The sequence below is a fragment of the Pseudophryne corroboree genome, chromosome 9 (genome assembly GCF_028390025.1).
Source record: "Pseudophryne corroboree isolate aPseCor3 chromosome 9, aPseCor3.hap2, whole genome shotgun sequence".
NCBI classification, from domain to species: domain Eukaryota; kingdom Metazoa; phylum Chordata; class Amphibia; order Anura; family Myobatrachidae; genus Pseudophryne; species Pseudophryne corroboree.
The window spans coordinates 295,630,315-295,649,874 of record NC_086452.1 but is presented as its reverse complement, the minus strand read 5'-3'; the positions used below and the strand labels follow the sequence as shown (position 1 = coordinate 295,649,874).

Below are 19,560 nucleotides of genomic sequence, written 5' to 3'. Positions count from 1 at the left end.
TCCATCCGTGCTGTCGTAGTACTACTTGAGATAGTGCTACTCCGACCTCTAACTGTTCTCTGGACCTTGCCCTTATCAGGAGATCGTCCAAGTAAGGGATAATTAAGACGCCTTTTCTTCGAAGAAGAATCATCATTTCGGCCATTACCTTGGTAAAGACCCGGGGTGCCGTGGACAATCCAAACGGCAACGTCTGAAACTGATAGTGACAGTTCTGTACCACAAACCTGAGGAACCCTTGGTGAGAAGAAAGAGATTTACAGAAGACTCTTGTGTGGGTGCACTCTTGTTTGTGTTAGTTAGTATGAAAGTATTAAAACATAACTTTTATTAACTCATTACTCTAAGAAAAGATCCACACTTATATAATCACCACAATCCCTAAAATTAGGAAAATGCAAGCACTGTTAGGAAATTGGAAATGTTCTGGTTAGTCTATTTTAGTAGACTTCAGGAGGGATGTAGACACTCAGGTTCTACATCCTGATCCTATCCCACCAGCACAAGCTGAGCTTGTATTAATGAGACCTCCAAGAGGCATTGAACCAAATTGATGTCGAAAGATATGGATCCCAATTGGTATTGACCAATTGGGATCTATTAGGAATGGAGGGAGACGGTACTTAGAGGAAACAACACAGATCAGAAGAATAAAATAAGAGAAATGATTCAGGGAGAATATGGTGATCCTGCTGTTGGTTAGGAGTCGAGGAGGTCACGAATTACAACACTGAGTATTCTCTGGGGGTCACCCTCTCAGATACTGACCCAGCCCACCACCGTTTAGCTTCCAAGATCGGACGAGATCGGGCTCTATCGGTGGGGTATGGTAGTAATTTCTAGGGCCTGCTATAGCCGACTCACCAATGAGAGTGCACCTAAGGAAGGTATAAAAGAGAAACAGAAAACGGGGCGGATCTGCTGTCTATGTTAGGCACAGGGTAACCTGTGGATCATGGATGAGAGTCCGTAGATATATACAGTTGGGAAGAAAAAGGGGAGAAAGGAAAAGAAAAGAGAAGAAAAAGGGAAAAAGGGAAAGCTGATTAGAGGTTGAGTCGAATGTCAGCTAGGTATAAGAGCAGAGTCAAAAACAACCATATGTATAGCTTACAGCATAAATATTATATTGTTCAAGAAAGATATTGATGTAATAATCCTGCCTAGATCTCTGGACCATACAATATGGTATAAGGATGTTTAGGATATCTCACAATTTAGAGTATGTACAAAAATACTCCTGTTAACAGTATACCAGGTAAGGGGGGTAGACAGACCCCTGCTGATACTTCGTAGTTAGAAAAGAGTTAATTAATTGGCTACATAAAAAGAAGGTTATAAAGTGACATTGATATTTGTAATAGTAATTATAATGCTGTGAAAATGAATTGGTAGAAAGTTGTTGGAAATAACAGTCACTGCCCAGATCCCTGGGATGCCCTAATTGGGGTGAAGAAAAATGCCAACTGCTGTATAGACTCAAAAGGAGAAAAAACAATGGAGAAAAAACCAAAAGAAAAAAAGGGAAACAAAAGACAGGATAAACGACAAAAACACAAAAGGGTACCGGTCCCTGCCCAGGTCCCTGGGACAGTCACTAGGTTGCAAAAATGCAAGATGTACTCCCCGGGTCCTCGGTTCCTATTATGGTGATTAGTATTGGAATGCTGTGGTAGGTAACGCTGACATGGGGTAGGTCATGCTGGAAAACGCGTTTCACCCGTCCTGCGGGCTTGTTCACTTCCAATGTTGCTGCTCTGAAGAGATGTCTGAGGTTTAAATCCCCGTATAATTAGTTAATTGGCCGGGGCTGCGATGTGCTCATTGTCAGACTTCCGCTGTGCTCAGCGGAAGTGGTGGATTTAGTCCGGTTGCTAAGCAACCTATACCTCCTGCTTTGTCAGATATTTACATGTCCTGAGCCCTGTTGCGTCTCGTCATGTCCGGCAGTTAATTCCGGTGTCATATTGCTAGGATACAGGACGACCTCGATTGTTTAGGTGACGTATTCTTCTTAAAGAAATCGGATAGGCCATTGGGGTTGGAGCGTACTGTTGCTCGGCAACCGGTTGTCCACGTGACGTTCGTCATGTCCGGGATTCAGGCGTCATGTTGCTGGGATACAAGGCGTCTTATCTGCTGTGGATGACATCACCTTCGTCGAAGAGTAAGATGGACCCTCGGCATTGTGGCGTCCTGTCGCTTGGCAACCGAACGCATTCAGGGCGTAGGATCTATTAAAAAAACGGACTGTATTGGAACTTCCCCGGGCCGATCTATTAACTGTGGGTGCAATGACCAATTAGGTTATTGATCCTTGATAAGTAGTAAACCTTATGAGTATTGTATAGATAAGTGATTCCCCGTAGCAACCAAAATAGCGGAGATAGTCTGAAGTCCATTGCCATTAGGTATGAGCCTTATAGATATTGAAAATATATATAGTGAATAATAAATATTAATGAATATAAAATATAAATATATACATATAAAAAATATATGAAAAAACACTTATGAAAAAAAACATTTTGTGAAAAAAACGTGAAAAAACTGAATGATAAATGAATAAATATTACATAACTCTGAGATCATTAAATAATTGCAATGAAAATAAAAAATAATAAAGATTGATAGTTGGTCAGGTAGAGCCGACAAACTGAGCTTTTTATAGGGGGTGAAGCGTCCTATACTGTGCCTGTGTACAAAGAAGTGTATACGTGTGGGAGTGTGGTGTTAGGGGTGATAAGAGTATGTGCCCATAAATTATTAATGGTGGGCATGGTTGATGGTGGAATGTCATAGAGGAGGTAGTGAGCCCATCGTGAGAGTGAGGCTAATGATTATGTGATGGTGACACATGAGGGAAATGTGAGTAATATTTAGGTCAAAGATTTGACTGTGCTCATTGTTTGGACTGTTAAGGTAAAAAATGGGGTTAAAAATACCACCCCTTTGTTGTTGGGTGTTGGCATGGTGAGTGAACTAGGTAAGGGGGTGATTCATGAGGGGAAAGAAAGGGGGGGGAGAACACTGTCATGCCCGACCCATTCTTTCGGTGACCCTGGTGAGGTGAGTGAACACATTATAAGAAGACTGCTTGCGCAGTGTGGAATGAGATACAGGGGGAGGAAAAAGAAGAAGAAGGGAAGAGAATGAAGGGTACAGCTCATAGTCAAACAGTACCAGGTTAAGAAGTACGGTGTGAGTGTGAGTGCTACATGGCACTGTAGGCGAGAAAACAGTTGGATAAAAAGGAGAACTGAGTGGTGATTACAAGCTTTGGGCCATGTTTGAAAGTCAGGTCGCGCTTAGAGAAAGGCACTATAATTTATGCTTTCATTAAGGCCCATTGGTTTGTAAGTATTTAATTTGAATATCCACTCTGTTTCTTTCTTTAGCAGTTCTTTGGTCAGATCCCCTCCTCTGATCCCTAACTGGACTTTTTCCAGGCCAAAGACTCTGAGATCTTTTTGGAAGTCTGCGTGGCAGGAATGAAAATGCCTGGCAACCGAAGTCAATTTTCTCATTCGTGTGAGATCACTGGCGGCATTCCGACAGGTTCCCACGTGTTCCAGGATCCGCTCCTTAAATTTCCGGGTCGTCATTCCAACATACCTAAAAATTGCAGGTACATTCGATACAGTAGATCAGGCCTTGTGTGCTACAATTAAAGAATTCTTTAATGGGTATTGGTTGGCCGTAACGATCTGTTATTGTATCAATTTTGGCAATCTGGGGACACGCTTTGCAGTGTCCACATGGAAAGGTGCCTCTCAGACTATTAGGCCTGGTTGGTCTGTGTTGGAAATGACTCCGTACAAGGTGGTCTTTGATATTCCTTGATCTCCTCCAGCTCATTTGGATACTGGTATCTATCCATGGTGCCAGAGTCTCGTCAAGTTGAAGGATAGGGAGATGTTTTTCAATTGCTTTTTTGATCTGTCTCCATTCCGGACAAAACGTTCCAATGAATCTAATCTTATCATCTGGTTTTTTTGGGGTCTTGGTTGAGAAAATAAGAGTGTTCCTAGGTATCTTGATTACCTCTTTGTATGCTCGTTTTAAAGACCTTTTACTGTACCCTCTCTCGTGCAGCCGGCAGGATAGTTCCTTGCTCTTGCATTTGAATACTTCATCCTCAGAACAATTTCTTCGAAGTCTGAGGAACTCACCTTTCGGAATATTCTCCACCGTAGGTGGGAAGTGTGCACTGGTTTGAAACAACAGACTATTGGTGGATGTCTCCTTCCGATAGAGTTCTGTAGACAGGCTGCCTCAAAACTGAATGGGAGGCGGCTCTTCTAAAATGTTCCAGTGATTTACTTCACATATTGATCAAACATGACACACTGATCCTTGATCAGGTAGAAAAGGATATAGAAGAACTGGGTAAAAACCTTGAGAAATGGGAGAAGGACCTCTCGTTCCAGACCTCATTTGAAAAATTGAAAAAAGACTTGGAGATATATGAGAGTGACATCAGAGACCGAAAAAGGAACAAACTTCAGAGGGATAAACAAGATTTTACCCAGGGCAATATTTTCAGATGGAATTTGAGACCCACTAGGAACAGAAATAGAAGACAACCAGAAGACACTACCTTCTCAGAATTTGAGTCCTCCATGAGTGACGACTCAGCGAATGAACATACAAGAGATACGCATTCAACATTTGATACGGACGATCAAGAAGTTTCACCCTATTTTTTAGGCCGAGGTCAGAAACAAAGAGGTATGTTGGAATGACGACCCGGAAATTTAAGGAGCGGATCCTGGAACACGTGGGAACCTGTCGGAATGCCGCCAGTGATCTCACACGAATGAGAAAATTGACTTCGGTTGCCAGGCATTTTCATTCCTGCCACGCAGACTTCCAAAAAGATCTCAGAGTCTTTGGCCTGGAAAAAGTCCAGTTAGGGATCAGAGGAGGGGATCTGACCAAAGAACTGCTAAAGAAAGAAACAGAGTGGATATTCAAATTAAATACTTACAAACCAATGGGCCTTAATGAAAGCATAAATTATAGTGCCTTTCTCTAAGCGCGACCTGACTTTCAAACATGGCCCAAAGCTTGTAATCACCACTCAGTTCTCCTTTTTATCCAACTGTTTTCTCGCCTACAGTGCCATGTAGCACTCACACTCACACCGTACTTCTTAACCTGGTACTGTTTGACTATGAGCTGTACCCTTCATTCTCTTCCCTTCTTCTTCTTTTTCCTCCCCCTGTATCTCATTCCACACTGCGCAAGCAGTCTTCTTATAATGTGTTCACTCACCTCACCAGGGTCACCGAAAGAATGGGTCAGGCATGACAGTGTTCTCCCCCCCCTTTCTTTCCCCTCATGAATCACCCCCTTACCTAGTTCACTCACCATGCCAACACCCAACAACAAAGGGGTGGTATTTTTAACCCCATTTTTTACCTTAACAGTCCAAACAATGAGCACAGTCAAATCTTTGACCTAAATATTACTCACATTTCCCTCATGTGTCACCATCACATAATCATTAGCCTCACTCTCACGATGGGCTCACTACCTCCTCTATGACATTCCACCATCAACCATGCCCACCATTAATAATTTATGGGCACATACTCTTATCACCCCTAACACCACACTCCCACACGTATACACTTCTTTGTACACAGGCACAGTATAGGACGCTTCACCCCCTATAAAAAGCTCAGTTTGTCGGCTCTACCTGACCAACTATCAATCTTTATTATTTTTTATTTTCATTGCAATTATTTAATGATCTCAGAGTTATGTAATATTTATTCATTTATCATTCAGTTTTTTCACGTTTTTTTCACAAAATGTTTTTTTTCATAAGTGTTTTTTCATATATTTTTTATATGTATATATTTATATTTTATATTCATTAATATTTATTATTCACTATATATATTTTCAATATCTATAAGGCTCATACCTAATGGCAATGGACTTCAGACTATCTCCGCTATTTTGGTTGCTACGGGGAATCACTTATCTATACAATACTCATAAGGTTTACTACTTATCAAGGATCAATAACCTAATTGGTCATTGCACCCACAGTTAATAGATCGGCCCGGGGAAGTTCCAATACAGTCCGTTTTTTTAATAGATCCTACGCCCTGAATGCGTTCGGTTGCCAAGCGACAGGACGCCACAATGCCGAGGGTCCATCTTACTCTTCGACGAAGGTGATGTCATCCACAGCAGATAAGACGCCTTGTATCCCAGCAACATGACGCCTGAATCCCGGACATGACGAACGTCACGTGGACAACCGGTTGCCGAGCAACAGTACGCTCCAACCCCAATGGCCTATCCGATTTCTTTAAGAAGAATACGTCACCTAAACAATCGAGGTCGTCCTGTATCCTAGCAATATGACACCGGAATTAACTGCCGGACATGACGAGACGCAACAGGGCTCAGGACATGTAAATATCTGACAAAGCAGGAGGTATAGGTTGCTTAGCAACCGGACTAAATCCACCACTTCCGCTGAGCACAGCGGAAGTCTGACAATGAGCACATCGCAGCCCCGGCCAATTAACTAATTATACGGGGATTTAAACCTCAGACATCTCTTCAGAGCAGCAACATTGGAAGTGAACAAGCCCGCAGGACGGGTGAAACGCGTTTTCCAGCATGACCTACCCCATGTCAGCGTTACCTACCACAGCATTCCAATACTAATCACCATAATAGGAACCGAGGACCTGGGGAGTACATCTTGCATTTTTGCAACCTAGTGACTGTCCCAGGGACCTGGGCAGGGACCGGTACCCTTTTGTGTTTTTGTCGTTTTTCCTGTCTTTTGTTTCCCTTTTTTTCTTTTGGTTTTTTCTCCATTGTTTTTTCTCCTTTTGAGTCTATACAGCAGTTGGCATTTTTCTTCACCCCAATTAGGGCATCCCAGGGATCTGGGCAGTGACTGTTATTTCCAACAACTTTCTACCAATTCATTTTCACAGCATTATAATTACTATTACAAATATCAATGTCACTTTATAACCTTCTTTTTATGTAGCCAATTAATTAACTCTTTTCTAACTACGAAGTATCAGCAGGGGTCTGTCTACCCCCCTTACCTGGTATACTGTTAACAGGAGTATTTTTGTACATACTCTAAATTGTGAGATATCCTAAACATCCTTATACCATATTGTATGGTCCAGAGATCTAGGCAGGATTATTACATCAATATCTTTCTTGAACAATATAATATTTATGCTGTAAGCTATACATATGGTTGTTTTTGACTCTGCTCTTATACCTAGCTGACATTCGACTCAACCTCTAATCAGCTTTCCCTTTTTCCCTTTTTCTTCTCTTTTCTTTTCCTTTCTCCCCTTTTTCTTCCCAACTGTATATATCTACGGACTCTCATCCATGATCCACAGGTTACCCTGTGCCTAACATAGACAGCAGATCCGCCCCGTTTTCTGTTTCTCTTTTATACCTTCCTTAGGTGCACTCTCATTGGTGAGTCGGCTATAGCAGGCCCTAGAAATTACTACCATACCCCACCGATAGAGCCCGATCTCGTCCGATCTTGGAAGCTAAACGGTGGTGGGCTGGGTCAGTATCTGAGAGGGTGACCCCCAGAGAATACTCAGTGTTGTAATTCGTGACCTCCTCGACTCCTAACCAACAGCAGGATCACCATATTCTCCCTGAATCATTTCTCTTATTTTATTCTTCTGATCTGTGTTGTTTCCTCTAAGTACCGTCTCCCTCCATTCCTAATAGATCCCAATTGGTCAATACCAATTGGGATCCATATCTTTCGACATCAATTTGGTTCAATGCCTCTTGGAGGTCTCATTAATACAAGCTCAGCTTGTGCTGGTGGGATAGGATCAGGATGTAGAACCTGAGTGTCTACATCCCTCCTGAAGTCTACTAAAATAGACTAACCAGAACATTTCCAATTTCCTAACAGTGCTTGCATTTTCCTAATTTTAGGGATTGTGGTGATTATATAAGTGTGGATCTTTTCTTAGAGTAATGAGTTAATAAAAGTTATGTTTTAATACTTTCATACTAACTAACACAAACAAGAGTGCACCCACACAAGAGTCTTCTGTAAATCTCTTTCTTCTTAGCTTTTTCTGACTCTGGGTGCACCACCAGACTTATTAATCAAATAACGAATTATTCATACATATTATATGTTATTCTGGTACTCCATCATTATTGATATCACTAATTTTTCTGTACCTTCAGAAAACTGGTGCGGAATCACGTCTACTTTGTGAGGTACCCTTGGTGAGAAGGGCAAATTGGGACATGGAGGTAAGCATCCTTGATGTCCAGAGACACCATATAGTCCCCTTCTTCCAGGTTCGCCATCACTGCTCTGAGTGATTCCATCTTGAATTTGAACCTTTTTATGTAAGTGTTCAAGGATTTCAGATTTAAAATGGGTCTCACCGAGCCGTCCGGCTTCGGTACCACAAACAGCGTGGAATAATACCCCTTTCCCTGTTGTAGGAGGGGTACCTTGATTATCACTTGCTGGGAATACAGCTTGTGAATGGCTTCCAATACCGCCTCCCTGTCGGGGGGAGACGTTGGTAAAGCAGACTTCAGGAACCGGCGAGGGGGAGATGTCTCGAATTCCAATTTGTACCCCTGGGATACTACCTGCAGGATCCAGGGGTCCACTTGTGAGTGAGCCCACTGCGCGCTGAAATTCTTGAGACGGGCCCCCACCGTGCCTGAGTCCGCTTGTAAGGCCCCAGCGTCATGCTGAGGACTTGGCAGAAGCGGGGGAGGGCTTCTGTTCGTGGGAAGAGGCTGTCTGCTGCAGTCTTTTTCCCCTTCCTCTGCCCCGGGGCAGATATGAGTGGCCTTTTGCCCGCTTGCCCTTATGGGGACGAAAGGACTGAGCCTGAAAAGACGGTATCTTTTTCTGCTGCGAGGTGACTTGGGGTAAAAAGGTGGATTTCCCAGCCGTTGCCGTGGCCACCAGGTCCGATAGACCGACCCCAAATAACTCCTCCCCTTTATACGGCAATACTTCCATATGCCGTTTGGAATCCGCATCCCCTGACCACTGTCGCGTCCATAATCCTCTTCTGGCAGAAATGGACATCGCACTTACTCTTGATGCCAGAGTGCAAATATCCCTCTGTGCATCTCGCATATATAGAAATGCATCCTTTAAATGCTCTATAGTCAATAATATATTGTCCCTGTCCAGGGTATCAATATTTTCAGTCAGGGAATCCGACCAAGCCACCCCAGCACTGCACATCCAGGCTGAGGCGATTGCCGGTCGCAGTATAATACCAGTGTGTGTGTATATACTTTTTAGGATATTTTCCAGCTTCCTATCAGCTGGTTCCTTGAGGGCGGCCGTATCGGGAGACGGTAACGCCACTTGTTTTGATAAGCGTGTGAGCGCCTTATCTACCCTAGGGGGTGTTTCCCAACGTGCCCTAACCTCTGGCGGGAAAGGGTATAATGCCAATAATTTTTTAGAAATTAGCAGTTTTTTATCGGGGGAAACCCACGCTTCATCACACACCTCATTTAATTCATCTGATTCAGGAAAAACTACGGGTAGTTTTTTCACACCCCACATAATACCCTTTTTTGTGGTACTTGTAGTATCAGAAATGTTCAAAACCTCCTTCATTGCCGTGATCATGTAACGTGTGGCCCTACTGGAAAATACGTTTGTTTCCTCACCGTCGACACTGGAGTCAGTGTCCGTGTCTGTGTCTGTATCGACCTGAGGTAACGGGCGTTTTATAGCCCCTGACGGTGTTTGAGACGCCTGTACAGGTATTAACTGATTTGCCGGCTGTCTCATGTCGTCAACAGTCTTTTGTAAAGTGCTGACACTATCACGTAATTCTTTCCATAAGACCATCCAGTCAGGTGTCGACTCCCTAGGGGGTGACATCACTAACACAGGCAATTGCTCCGCCTCCACACCATTTTCCTCCTCATACATGTCGACACAACGTACCGACACACAGCACACACACAGGGAATGCTCTGATAGAGGACAGGACCCCACTAGCCCTTTGGGGAGACAGAGGGAGAGTTTGCCAGCACACACCAGAGCGCTATATATATATATATAGGGATAACCTTATATAAGTGTTTTTCCCTAATATAGCTGCTGTATATATTAATATGCCAATTTAGTGCCCCCCCTCTCTTGTTTTACCCTGTTTCTGTAGTGCAGGACTGCAGGGGAGAGTCAGGGAGCCTTCCTCCAACGGAGCTGTGAGGAAAAAATGGCGCCAGTGTGCTGAGGAGATAGGCTCCGCCCCCTTCTCGGCGGCCTTTCTCCCGCTTTTTTATGGAAAAATTGGCAGGGGTTAAATGCATCCATACAGCCCAGGAGCTATATGTGATGTATTGTTTTGCCAAAAAAAGGTGTTTTATTGCGTCTCAGGGCGCCCCCCCCAGCGCCCTGCACCCTCAGTGACCGGAGTGTGAAGTGTGCTGAGAGCAATGGCGCACAGCTGCGGTGCTGTGCGCTACCTTATTGAAGACAGGACGTCTTCTGCCGCCGATTTTCCGGACCTCTTCAGTCTTCTGGCTCTGTAAGGGGGCCGGCGGCGCGGCTCTGGGACCCATCCATGGCTGGGCCTGTGATCGTCCCTCTGGAGCTAATGTCCAGTAGCCTAAGAAGCCCAATCCACTCTGCACGCAGGTGAGTTCGCTTCTTCTCCCCTTAGTCCCTCGGTGCAGTGAGCCTGTTGCCAGCAGGTCTCACTGAAAATAAAAAACCTACTTTAAACTTTTACACTAAGCAGCTCAGGAGAGCCCCTTAGCCTGCACCCGTCTCGTTCGGGCACAAAAATCTAACTGAGGCTTGGAGGAGGGTCATAGGGGGAGGAGCCAGTGCACACCAGGTAGTCCTAAAGCTTTTTACTTTTGTGCCCAGTCTCCTGCGGAGCCGCTATTCCCCATGGTCCTTTCGGAGTCCCCAGCATCCACTAGGACGTTAGAGAAATATATATATAGTATTTCTATAGAGACGCCAGTTGACCTAAATCAAGAATTTTTTTAGATTAATTTGCTCATTCAAGCCCCTAGGGGCAATTGCGTCCAACCGGAATATCCATTCAGATTCACGTTTGTGCAGTTCCAGGATCCTATTACCTCCTCTGGCTGAGGGAGGAATCCAGTCAATGATCCGGCAGCGAAGCATAGGAATCTGATATCCCACCTCCATCCAATGTCTTGCCACTGGTTTATCAGACTGTCCCGTCTCAATCGCCTGTCTTATAGAGTATCGGTGGTTTGCCATTCGTTCTCTAAAGCAACGTTGTGTCAGGCCAACATACACCAGCCCACATGGGCATACAATCAGGTAAATCACATGGTCCATAAGACAATGAAGACGATGCTTAATATATATCAGACGCCCACTATGTGGGTGAGGAAAGGATACACATGGAATTAAGGATCTTCATGTCGTACAGTCAGAGCACTTGAAGCAACCCTTACGGGCAGATTTCAGCCATGTCTCCCTTTTTCAGGGTTCAGCAAAGGGCACATAAGGAGCTGTTTTAGATTCGCACCGCGGCGATATGCCATCATTGGCTGTTGTTGTAAGTCCCGCCCCAGCTTGGGGTCAGAGGCAACAATCCTCCAGTTCCTCCTAAAGGCTCGTTTAACACAACCCGCTCTGTCATCGTATTTACTGCAGTATATCATACGATTTTTCAATCTGGCATCCGATGACCCAGAGGGGTGAATGATTTTGTCACGTGCCTTTTTAAGACATTCTTCAATCATCTTATGGGCATAGCCACGCTCTTTGAAGTGTACTTTAATTTCATTAATCTGTTGCTCCACAAGTGCCTCATCCGTATTAATCCGTAGTATCCTCATAAATTGTGATATAGGTAAACTTGCCTTTAAACTAGGTGCATGATGACTCGTGGCATAAAGCAAGCTATTCCTGTCAGTTTCTTTCCGAAAAAGTGTAGTGCACAGCCCACCATCATCTTTGTAGACTGTGACATCAAGAAAGTCAATTTTAGCATCCTCTAACCTAGCCGAAAATTTTAATGGCGTCTCTAGGTTATTTAAAGTGGTCATCATCTGCCAAAACTCAACTACTCCCCCAGACCAGAGCAAAAAAATATCATCGATAAATCTATAATAACATTTGATATAGTCACCAAATACAGGTAGTATATATGTAGTTTCAAAATTATGCATATAGATATTAGCATAAGCAGGTGCCAGGTTCGACCCCATCGCGATCCCTGACACCTGCTTATAATAACTACACGCATATAGAAAGTGATTATCCTTTAATACCAATCCCAGTAAATCTATAATAAACTCCACTGGGGGTCCCTGATGATCAAAGGCCACAAGGGCCTCCCGTACCGCCCTAATACCACCCTCATGAGGAATAATGGTATACAGCGATACCACATCTAATGTAACCAAATAAATATCCTCAAGATGAGACACATCAATTTGTTTTAATCTCAGCAAAAAATCTCCTGTATCCTTTAAACAGGTGGGGATCCTAGCAACCACCGGTTGCAAAAATGTATCCACAAACTTGGCAACAGGCTGTAATACCGAATCCTGGGCTGAAATTATGGGGCAACCCGGTGGGTCAACAAGGGTCTTGTGGACCTTAGGCAGGGTATACAGATAAGGGCATTTTGGGTAATCAACTTTTAAATATTCAGCAATCATGTCATTAATCCAACAATTTTGGAGTCCATGTGAGATGCATAAATCAATCTTATTTTTTACCTTATTCATTGGATTAGCATCACATAAACTGTAAACAGATTCATCTCCCAATTGTCGCTTAACCTCCTTGTCATATGAGGACCAGTTTTGCAAAACAATAGCCCCGCTCTTATCAGCGGGTCGTATTACCACATTTTCATTCTCCCTTAATGCCTTCAAGGCTATACGTTCACCTTTAGATAAATTATCAAAGCCAATGGTCTTATACCCTGTCCTAACATCTTTTTCCATAACTCTAGAGAAGGCTTTGATACTTGAATTCGCAGATGGGGGATCAAACTGACTAGGGTTTTTAAATTCATCAGAAACTGTTGTTTGATTCCCAACCCCAAAAAATTCCCTATGACGAAGCTTACGTCCAAACTTAAACTGGTCAATACAAAAATCAAAATCATCATGTTTTACTGTAGGAATGAAGCTCAACCCTTTTGCCAACAATGAAACCTCATCAGGAGTTAATTCATGATCAGATAAATTAAAGATAAGGTTCATTTCCGCCTCCTTCAACCCCTTCTCCCTGTACCCGCCCCTCCTCTGGTGCGGCTTCCTCCTCTTACGGAGTGGGGTTGGTCTCCATTCCCACCTTGCTGGTCTAAAAAAACACTCGGCGGGCGGGTTTCAGATTGATCAGTATCAGAGGCTGTGGCTGAGGAGTTTGTATCAACGGTATGAAAGAACCTAGATCTAGGCGCTTTCCTGTATCTCGCGGTGTTACTATTGGAGTTGTCTCCACTAAGCCATTTATAAACCTGGTGATTTTTGTAATCATTGTTGACAGTATTAAGCTTTTTCCTTTTAAAGGTGACCAATTCATCCTTATATACATCAATCTGCTTCTGCAGCTTGGTAATCCAATTATCTGTCTTATCACTAGTAAGAGACTGCATAGATTGGGACTCAAATTTCATTATCTCCTCACATATTTGTGTTAGTTCTGACCCCACCTGCTCAATAACAAGCAGCATGAGGTCAAACGCACACTTATTTAGTACACCACACCACTTGCTACAGAAGGTGGCGCTATTTCTCCCAATAGTTGGAACATTAGTGACTCTGAAACCACGTGGTATTTTCTTTGATCTAAAGAACATGCCTATACATGTGTATTGTCGCCTGCCATACCGCCTTGGCGCTGTTGATTTGTTTATTCACTGCACTGATGTGCTGGTATGTTATATACCTAGCGGTGTTGTACTTTGCGGCTGGGAATATATGCACATGTGATATGTGGCAGTGGTGTTCGTGCGGTGTGTAAAAATGTGTGTATGTACGTCCAACCTCAGCGTGCGTGTCACGCCGGGTGCTGAACCGCAGAATCACGTGACCGGAACCGGAATTAGGCCTGGATTCAGCGTGTTTTGGCGGCATTTTGAGCACTTTAAAGGCAACCAGCAATGGGGTATGATACTTCCGCTGTAACTAACTCTGCTGATGTGGATTTTTTATGGGCATATTAATATGGAAAGCTTGATAAAGGTCCGGAGGGACCGAAACGTCGCTGCTATTTCACTGCCATGCAACTAAATACGCCTTGCATCTCTATGTTGTGAGTATTGGATTAAAAATACCTTAAAAAGCTTGCTAAAGTCTGGAGAGTGCCTATGTTTGGATTATATTCATCGGAAATTCTCTCTGAGTAAGTGGCTTTTCTGTGTAGTGCACCCCGCTGATGCTGTCTAAAAGATGAAAGTGCTGGACTTTTTCTACTATATATATATATATATATATATATATGAAGATTCTTTAAGTTTATTATGGATCAATTAATGAATAATATCAGATATCAGAGTAACATAAAGAAGTATTTATCAGCTCAAATATGCTGATTCAGATGGAGGAATAGAGGTGGATCAGATTCATAGAAACAGGTGGAAATCACTAACAGGTGTGTCAATTAGAGAGACCAATGGGAGAATTTCAGCAGGTATAAAGGATGTCATCGGTTATTGTAAAATTACTCTTTGAGGAAGCTCCAGGAATGAGCGAAACGCGTTAGCGAAAACGATTGATGACAGTACCATTCATCTTGGATATCCCCGTATAGCACTGTGCAAGCGCCGGACACCAGCTGTAATTCACCAGCGAGACTTTTTGGGACAGTTGTCACTCATAAGGAGTTTTGATGAGACTTTTAAATATCAAATGATAAACTTTTTTATCCTATATATGGTCTCTATCTAATTGATAAGCGAACTATCTGTGGTCTTATTGAATACACCAGTGATGAGGATATCTTTCACATGAGAGACTGTGGATATGGTCTATATTTAATATCTGATCCTCCTGCATACGGATTTTTATTATATAGCTGGCTATTAGGAATAAGATCGAACCAGGTTCATTTATATGGTTATTTGTGTATGTATACAGTTTTTTTAACTAATTGTATTTAGCGAGTATATGTATTCATTCAAAGGTCTATATGATCAATTCATTAAATAATTTTTTTTATTGCATACATGTGAATTCACTCTAATTTCAAAAGCCTGTCAGATTTTATTAGCGCAGAGTGTCTTGCAATATCATTCCGAGTTGATCCCTTGCTGGCTACTTTTTGCAGCCGTGCAAACGCATTGTCGCCGCCCACCGGGGAGTGTATTTTCGCTTTGCAGGAGTGCGAACGCTTGTGCAGCAGAGCGCCTGCAAAATCTTTTTGTACAAAACAAGACCAGCCGTGCAGTTACTCTTCGTGTGTGTTGATTCTAACGATGGAGGGATGGCTTTTGATGTCACACACCCACCCAGCGTTCGCCCAGCCACGCCTGTGTTTTTCCCCGGCATGCCTGCGTTTTTCTAAGCACTCCCTGAAAACGGTCAGTTGACACCCAGAAACGCCCACTTCATGTCAATCTTCCTGCATTCGGCCATGCGACTGGAATCTTCGTTAGACTCTGTGCAAACCCACGATGCTCATTGTACCCGAACTATGTGCCTGCGCATTGCGGTGCATACACATGCGCAGAAATGCAGATTTTTAGCCTGATCGCTGCGCTGCGAACAACGGCAGCTAGAGATCAACTCGGAATGACCCCCTTAATGAGATCACTGTGAAGAACAGTTACACACTGCCCTTAATTTCAGAACTATTTGACTGAGTGAACGGAGCTACAGTTTTTACGAAATTAGCGATTCCTTGGCTTTGCCAATTTCTATAGAAAATGTATTAAAAATTATTCGATGTTGGTCGCTCCCATCACAGCTTTGACACGTAAAGGAGCAAATCCTTCAAATTGGTCTCCTGAAGCAACTAAAGCCTTCTCTGATTTAAAGCAAGCTTTTGTGTCAGCTCCCATTCTTCAACAGTCAGATTTGAACCGTCCCTTTCTTGTGGAAGTAGACACATCCACGTAAGCAGTGGGAGCCATGTTGTCACAAGTCTTTGAAGATAGAAAAATCCATCCTTGTGGATATTTCTCCCATAAGTTTCTACCGGCTGAACGTAATTATGCTATTGGGGAGCAGGAATTACTTGCTATCAACTTGGCGTTTGAGGAATGGAGATACCTTCTAGAGGGAGCACAACATCCCATCACAGTGTATACTGACCATAAGAATCTTCTTCATCTGCAGTCGGCTCAGTGTCTGAATCCACGACAAGCTCGATGGGCCCTTTTCTTCACCCGATTTAATTTTAAGCTCACCTATAGTCCAGGTTCTCAAAACAAAAAAAGCGGATGCCCTTTCTCGTTCCTTCAATTCTTCAGAAACAAATGATGTTACCACTAATCAAGCCATCGTGAGTCCCATGTCATTTTTAACAACTCAAACTTCTCCAGTACCGGTCCCTCCGCCTGGCAAAACTTTTGTCGCTCCAAATATTCGAAAACGACTTCTTACTTGGGATCACTCTTCTTTCATTGGTCATCCTGGGGTCCTAAAGACTCTTAAATTTATTTAACAGTCCTACTGGTAGCCTCGTCTTAAAGCCGACGTTCAGAAGTTTATAGCAGCAAGCCCTAAATGCGCCTAACATAAGAATCCAAAAGGTTCTCCTCCAGGTCTTTTACATCCATTATCTATACCCCAACAACCTTGTACTCATATCTCAATGGATTTCGTGACCGAGTTACCTCCATCAAAAGGGCAGAACATCATTTGGGTGGTAGTGGATCGATTTTCAAAAATGGCGCATTTTATTCCGTTAACAGGATTACCATCAGCTCCTTCACTAGCCAGATTATTCATTTCTGAGATCTTTAAGTTGCATGGCCTTCCTCAAGAGATCGTTTCTTACCATTGAACACAGTTTGTAGCCAAGTTTTGGAGGTCACTTTGTTCTTCATTAAATATTAATTTGAATTTCTCTTCAGCATATCATCCCCAGATATATGGACAAACTGAAAGAGTAAATCAAGATCTTGAAACTTTCCTCCGGCTATACATATCTTCTTCACAGGATGACTGGATAGACTACCTTCCTTTGGCAGAGTTTGCTCATAATAAGATTTTTAATTCATCTTCAGAGTCTACACCGTTTTATACTAACTTTGGTTATCATCCTCGTGTGCAAGAGTTCCAACCTTTGCCAGCTCAGGAGGTCCCAGCGGCAGATCACGAAATTCAACATTTGTCTAAAATCTGGAGTTGTGTGCGCAAATCGTTTATTAAATCTTCTGCTCGTTATAAATCTTTCACAGATAGAAAATGTAAGGCTGTACCCAGCTACAAGGTAGGAGACCAAGTTTGGATTTCTACTTGCAATCTCAAGTTCAAAGTTCCTTCTAAGAAGTTTGCTCCCAAGTTTATTGGTCCATTTCCTATAGAAAAGGTACTTAATCCTGTAGCATACAAAGTCAAGTTGCCACCTTCTTTTAAAATTCCAAATGCCTTTCATCTCTGCTGAAACCTTTGATCCTCAATAAGTTTCGTGCTGCTCTGCCCAAACCTCCTAAAGTTCTCTTTGCGGGATGAAGGATTTGAGGTTAAGGAGATTGTGGACTCACGTCGTCGATATGGATGTCTGCAGTTTCTTATTGACTGGAAAGGTTATGGTCCGGAGGAGAGGTCCTAGGTTTTTGCCGAAGATGCTCATGCTCCAAGGCTGGTTCAAAAATTCTATGCCAAGAATCCTGACAAAGTTCAAAGGTGTCCGGAGTCCACCCTTAAAGGGGAGGTACTGTCATGGACCGATCTCTCACCGATGCGCGTTCTGTGATCCGTCCATTGCCAGCACGGTTGCTCGCGAAGCTGTGCGGCCGTGTGGGGACGTGGCGTGGTCGGCGGTGGAAGTGATGCAGGTTCTGGGAGCCGGGAGTGTGGGGACCGAATGGCCAGAAGCATCTCTGTGTGTCTGTAGTACAGGAAATGGCCATGTTGGAGACCAAATGCAGCACCTGTGAGCATCTGTGAGCACCTGTGGGTAAGTGTTAGCCAATCCCGTGTTTGTCATGCCTATAAGTAGGCTGGGCTTATTTCACTTTGTTGCTTTGTTGTAACTATTCTGCTTTGTTGTAGCTACTCTGTACCCTAGCTCTGTGCTCTCTCCGTGGATTTCCATGTGATTCCAGTGGTCCAGATATCGCCTCCGTTCCCAGAAGTCTGCCTGCAGCCTTCACTGCAATAGATCCACCAGCTCCCTGCTGTGCTGTCAGTCAATCGCTCTCCCAGTGGTAACAAGTGGATTTCCAGAGTCTTGTGAGAGATTACCCTGTCTGCCTGCTTCAATCACACAGCCTTTGGAAGATTCTACTAAACTCAGGTGCTCGTTTAATCAGCTCTCAGCTTAACCCATTCATCACCATTGTCATCTGCTGCAGCTTTTCACACCTTGCAAGTAATCCTTTCAGTTTTGCATCATTCAAAGACAGCTCTACACAGTTCTTCAGTTCAGCCTCTAAAGCATTGGTAACAAGTCTTCAGTTATTCATCTATGTCTACAATATCCAGTTAACATTTCTTACAGTTCAGCATCAATCATTGCTTTATACTGGACATTTATTCATTAATCTTCAGGCACGTTTTATCTTATTCACATGAACATTTCTTCAATGCATCTTCAGTACTGATCCTGCTTATCTTTATGCCATTCATTACAATTCGTCAGTCTATATATGGTGACTATTGATTGTCATTTAACTCCTTATTAGAACTATTGTCTATTAATAAATATATGAAACAGAACTATCTTCGTCCTCCATGTTTTCATCATACTCCAGCACCTACACCTTCGGTTGGTACAGGGGTAGTGGATCCACAAAATCAGTCGGCCCTGACAGTTACATCATTACCGGTGTGGTGATATTAATAATGAGACAGCATTTGGAGCATAATTATTTTAAAGATTTTTCAATAAATATGTTACATTTATGATCCCATCTGTCTATTTTTAATACAGTGTATGAAAAAAAGAGTAACAACAGCGCTGGTATACTACTTTTCTCTTGTTAATCTCTAGAGAGACATCCTCTCGCTGTGCTTTAGGAATTTGATATGGTTTTATATTGACCTTGACCATCGGTTCTGTGGTGTCATGCTTTATTATGGCCATTTGGCTGGCCAGGGCTGAGCGCACATCCCTGCTCCTAGTGATTAACTCTTTAGCCTTGTTCTTATGAGTAGCTGACAGTGTCTCTGACACTTTTACAGTGGGTATTGAAGTTACTGGTGGGCAAGGTTCAGTTGACAGGGCTATCCTATTCTTCCAGGGTTTAATTAGGTTAACACAGGATTTTGTACAGGCTTTCTTTTGCCTGGTTGGTTACTTTACAGTTGACCTCATTCACTTTTTCTCTGATCTCAAATGGACCTTAGCATTTAGCCAAAAATGTACTTTCCACTGTGGGTATCAAAACAAGAACTCCATCTCCAGGG

The 19,560-nt window shown here is 43.1% G+C and overlaps 2 pseudogenes; one reads left to right on the top strand and one right to left on the bottom strand.

The window, feature by feature from the left end:
* Positions 1-719: 719 nt before the first annotated feature.
* LOC134964229 (5S ribosomal RNA) lies at positions 720-838 on the bottom strand (annotated as a pseudogene).
* Positions 839-7,508: 6,670 nt separating this feature from the next.
* Positions 7,509-7,627, top strand: LOC134964228 (5S ribosomal RNA; annotated as a pseudogene).
* The last annotated feature ends 11,933 nt before the right edge of the window (positions 7,628-19,560 follow it).